We start from the raw sequence: 5,434 nt of genomic DNA on the forward strand, positions 1-5,434 counted from the left end.
GAAAAGCACAATGTGTGTAAAATGTGTTTGCTTTGCTTTCTGCTTATATGCTTAGATAGATGCTTGGACCAATTGTGTTTTTCACATGTGTCACGTGATTTCACAGTTTGGTTTCAAATAAGGTCTGGGCCATGTTAGACACCTTCAAAATGGTGTATATATGAAATGCAAGTTAGGACATTTGTGAGGTTGATTAGTACAAATGTCATAACTCAATCCTGTTAGGGTTATAACAATAATAATAAATAAAAAATAAATAAAAAAAGTCGTAACTAAATACTATATAAGGGATAACCAAAGACTTTTTGGATCATAATTAAAATAATATTATAACTAACATAAAAAATAAGTCAAAAAATATCATAATATGTATAACTAAATTATAACTAACAACACAATAAGTCATAACCACCGATCAAAAATGTCGTAATTGTGACATATGATACACATCTTCCAACAGAATTTCCTCTTGTTTTATCTTGAAGTTACAATACAAGTGGTGTTAAAGTATTAAAAAACTGTACTTTCCTTGTTATAAAAAAAAAGAAGAAGGAATATTTCTTTCCTCCCTCTTGGTTTAGTTAACTACATGGAAAAAGGCATGTAGATGCATGGATTGCCTCATGTATCACGAGTTCTTGGAGGGATTAATCCCTCCAAGAAAATCGAGTTTTATCAGCATATTTTTTTTGCAGCAGCTCGAAAAACACTGCTACAAATGGACTATCGTGACAGCTCTGTTGGCCGCTGCTAAAAAATCAAGTTTTAGTCACAGTTTTTCCTTAAAGCGCTGCTATATATTTTTTTATGGTGACGGTTTGTACTCACCCGCTACAATTAGCCAAGCAAAAATAAAGGGGCGCCAAAAAAAATCTCATTTCGCACTCAAATTTGATTTTTTTTTTTCTTTTTCTTGGGTGAATAACATATCAGAATCAGTCCCCAACAAAACTGTTCAACTCCTTGAAGCCTCGATTGTGTGCCCTAGTCTCAACACTTCATCATTGAGCCTTCGTTCATCCTCTACCGGTGTATCGACGACGTCACGCTACAGCACCACTGTGATTTAAAGGTTAGTCTGCTCTCTCTGTTTCTCTTTCTTTACCCCTCTCTTTCTTCTGGTCTATCAGTTTTTCTCTCTACCCCTATCTGCTTTCTTCTAGTCTCTGTTTCCTCCCCCTCTCTTCCTATGTTTTTGTTTTTGAATAAAAGAATGTACATTTTGTACACATGCCAATCTCATTAGTTTGACTTGATATGTTATGTACAAATAGGCTACAAATGATAAAACTGTTTCCCAATTGGGCTAAAACCATCAAATCCGAAACCATCATCACCGTAGGATAGGAGGGTCTGATGTTTCATGCGGCAAATGAGATCGGCTTGCGCCGGCAGATCCTCTTCTTCGGCGGTCGCACGTTCGAGTTAGAGGAGTCGTCGGTGGATTCCATAAGCCGTCGAAGTTTGTCGATTGTGGAGAGAGGCCAGGGGCTCCGACGGGCTGTTGTTTTAGTTGGGTTTGAAATATGTTGGCTTGTGACGAAACCAAGGATGGCATCGCAAGAACCAGGTGATCTAAGGTTTCTAGCCTCTATTTCATCTATTTGTTTTGAGATTGGCCTATTTGTTTCATGGTTGCTCTCTATGTTGTACATAACAGATCAAGTCAAACTTAGTTTTTGATTTGTTTTGCATTTTGTTGTGTTTGAGTAGGGCTAGAGGTGGGTCATCTCTATCTATTATGTATGTATGTTAGGTATTTGATAAAATGTCACAATGGAGTAATAGTGCGTACCTTTTTCTTTATTGGTTTGTTATGTTTTTATTTATTTTTATTTCTTTTGTTGAGAAAATTGTTGTCCATGAATTTAATGCACATCTTGTAATGTTTTGTTGGCTTAATAATGTGATTAGAGGAAATTCAACATTTATGTACACCATTTTTTTTTTGAATCTAAAGACATAATTAAAGAATATTTATTATCAACATAAAAACTTTGAAACATTCCACCTTTTTAACTAGTTTAGCAACTGTGAAACAAATGCCCAAATACATATCTTCATATCATTGAAACCAATCTCAAATCACCAACAACCAAACCATCAATATCATAGGGACAAATCCAAAAAATAGTATATTATACTGGAGATTATAATGGGCTGTGGGCTCCTATATTCAATTGTCTCTCTTGTATACCAAGCCACAGGCACACTTTTTGTTGCTTCTATTTTTTTTTTTCCATTTCTATTTATTTATTATTATAAACCCCCCAAATGTATGCTCACAAAACCACATCAATACAATCCCACAAAACATGTAGAAAAACGAATAGCAAAGCATGTAGCTTTTGCTTTAAAGTTGTAAAAGAACTCACAGTTTGTCATAGTTTTCTTCTCTAGCAAATATTTATTTTCATATTAGTTGTAAAATAGGTTGCTTCCTTTGTTCTTTTAATTTATTTATGTTTAGTTTTATCTCATAAATTATAAGTAAAAGGTACACCAAACATTATTATATATATTCTCAAAATAAATAAATAACTCCAAAATTGTACCAAACATAATCTAAATCTCTGAATATAGCACAACTTTATAGAAAAATATTGTTCATCACGTGATTATATAATTCCTCTCTTGAACACTGTTTTGTGGTTGATCAAATCATGCACTTGGAGTTTGTTGTATAGTAGCATGTATGTTGCCTCAGGTTTAATGCTTTTCAAGACTTAATTTGAAAAAACATACATGTGGCTGTTGCATGATATCTGAATTTCTTATCTATTTATATAACAATTCTTTAGCCCCTTCCCTTCAACTACAAAGTATCAAATGATGCCCACACACATGTTATTCTTTTAATTTATCACAATCTACTTGCTTAACATTGAATAGGCAGTCATTTCAAGCCCCCCAAATTGACCACATCACTGCTAAGCTAACTAGTTTCCAAATTTTGAGAACCAACTTTTTGAATTTGGTGCCTGCCCACCATTGAAGAAGCCCCTCTACTAAACCTAGCATTACCCAAACCATCCTCCAATACTTCAATATGTTAGCCCAAACTATCCACACCATAGGGCAAAACAGCAGAACATGGGCCCCTCTGTCACTGATGATGAAGGTTCAGTGACTAATGCTTATTTGTTATATTCTATATTAGCTTTAGTATCTAACCAATAGATTGTCTAGTTTATAATGAGTTGTGTTTGAAACATACAAATATAAGTAGCATAGTATAACATTTATCTTGAAAGGAAGCTAGTGGGAATCAAACAAACTTTTATTATGTCATCCCAAGGAGTTGGACACAAATACATACTCATATATACAAATGGAGGACAAACATGTATGCATGTGAAATTTTACATCTAAATTTTTGGGCTGTTTGTTGAATGAGAAATATGAGTCAATATTGAAAACTGATTAGTTGTTATTGTGGCATATTTATTTATTCAATTAGCAATTCTCTATGCATTTTTGGAAATCGAAATTGTTGGGTTACTTCAAAAAACTGTTCTAAATTGTTTGTTGGGGGTTTGAATGTTGGTTATTTTATTGAAGAAACATGTTAGACATACTTTGAATAATTAAAAGAGATATAAGGGTGAATTGGATTAGAGAAGATGGTGTACACTCAAAAGAATTTCCTAGTTGTCCCCTTCATGGTTGTGGAATATAAAAATCCTGTGTTTATATCCCTTTTGTCTATCAATGATGTTGTAAGCTACTTTCTTTGGAGTTTCTAGCATTCTTAAGAACCACAAATGATAAACAATACCAAACATTATATTATCACTTATTTTTTGTTGCTCCACTTTCTTTGAACCAATTGGACTTGGGAATTTAGTTTTCAAATAGACATACTTTTTTATAGGCATACTCACATACATAATATTTATTGGTTAAAATTGTGAGATTCAATAGGGTTTATTAAAAGTTTGGAGAACTTGATGAGTGTCAAGTGATAAGAGATATGGAGTAATGCTCCAAGACCACCAAATAATCACTCGTCTATGTTGTATTATGTGATTTATAGATTTTCAAATTGAAAATGGTACTTATGCTCATTTAATCATTTTTGTTGCAGGAAACAGGACAATATGAAAGCATCAACATCAAAGTCGTTTTTATTGCAGAACCTAGGACAATATGAAAGCATCAAAATGGATGTCGTTTCTTGATTTGAACATGTTTCATGGAGGTCTTTATAAAATGACATTATGAGTAATACTTTTGAGTACTATTCTCATGTGACAAGTTTATATGTACCTTTTGGATTATGGTGTAACTATTAGTTTGCTAGAAACATTTGATTTATTTTGATATGACAAGCTTATGTAATGAACCTTTTAATTAAGGTGTTTTGGATTTTTTGAGATTATGAAAATGCACACTCTTTTATCTTTTACAATTATTGACTACAGAGCCATTAGAATAACATAGTGCTTTTATATATATAATGGTGATTATGTAAGCAGGGATAAACCATTAAAAATTTCAAACTATGTATTATTGGTAATTGAATAGTAAAACATAGCTTATAATCGCAGTTAATAACCGTCGCTACAAATAAAATTCAAAAAAAATAAATGGCTATAGTGACGGTGTAAAACTGATGGAATAGAGTTAAAATATACTAGAAGTTGACAAAATGTCGCAAAAGCACAGGTTGTAGCAGCAGTCAGACCGTCGCTATAAAGGTATCAAACAATGGGTAAAATTTGAGATATAGCGACGTTTATAACCGTTGTTACACTAACCGTCGCAAGAGAAATATTTATACCAGCGCTTGATAAAAGTGTCACAATAAACCTATGATGACGGCTCTATAGCAGCGCCTTGGCCGTCGCTATTCAAACCGCAGGTAAAAGTGTGCAAGGTTTTAGCGACGATTTTTGTTACTTTAAGCGACAGTTTTGGCCGCTACTACATGACAATTTTTTTGTAGTTATTTTTTAACATTTAATTTTATGAAAAAAAATTCAATTTACACTTTCGGAAATTCAAATTGATAAGCAATACTATAAGTGAAACGTTGAAAATTTAAGAAACTCAAAAGAAAAATTGTAGGTATAGTATGCATATGTACTGTTTGTAGGGTTTATATGAAGAACTCTGCACAATGTGCTCGAGTTTGAAATTTTGGTATGTGTGGGATAAGGGGTATTTTTACACTACAACATATAAGAGTTTTAGAGACTAAATGTTTTGGTCTCTAAAAGTGAAACTTTTGTTGCAAAAGACATTTAGGGACCAATTTCTATCGTCATGAGGATAGTGGCAAAAAGGTTGTCCCGAAAAGTCAAAAATAAGGCTTTTAGCGACAAAATTTTGAAAATGTCACTAATAAATAGATTTTTAGGGACAAAATAATTTGGTCTCAAAAGGATAATAATTCATCACTAATGTCCAATTTTTGTTACTAAAACTATAA

At 32.8% G+C, this 5,434-nt stretch overlaps 1 long non-coding RNA gene across 1 annotated transcript; it reads left to right on the top strand.

Annotated features, from left to right (window-relative positions):
- The first annotated feature begins 611 nt into the window (after positions 1–611).
- LOC145789580 (uncharacterized) lies at positions 612–4,411 on the top strand. The gene is made up of 3 exons (XR_014327634.1): positions 612–1,072; positions 1,275–1,570; positions 4,088–4,411. It is a non-coding gene; the product is annotated as an uncharacterized LOC145789580 (long non-coding RNA).
- Positions 4,412–5,434: the final 1,023 nt, after the last annotated feature.

Source organism: Camellia sinensis, chromosome 1 (assembly GCF_055761805.1).
Source record: "Camellia sinensis isolate YWXY chromosome 1, ASM5576180v1, whole genome shotgun sequence".
Classification (NCBI taxonomy): Eukaryota; Viridiplantae; Streptophyta; class Magnoliopsida; order Ericales; family Theaceae; genus Camellia; species Camellia sinensis.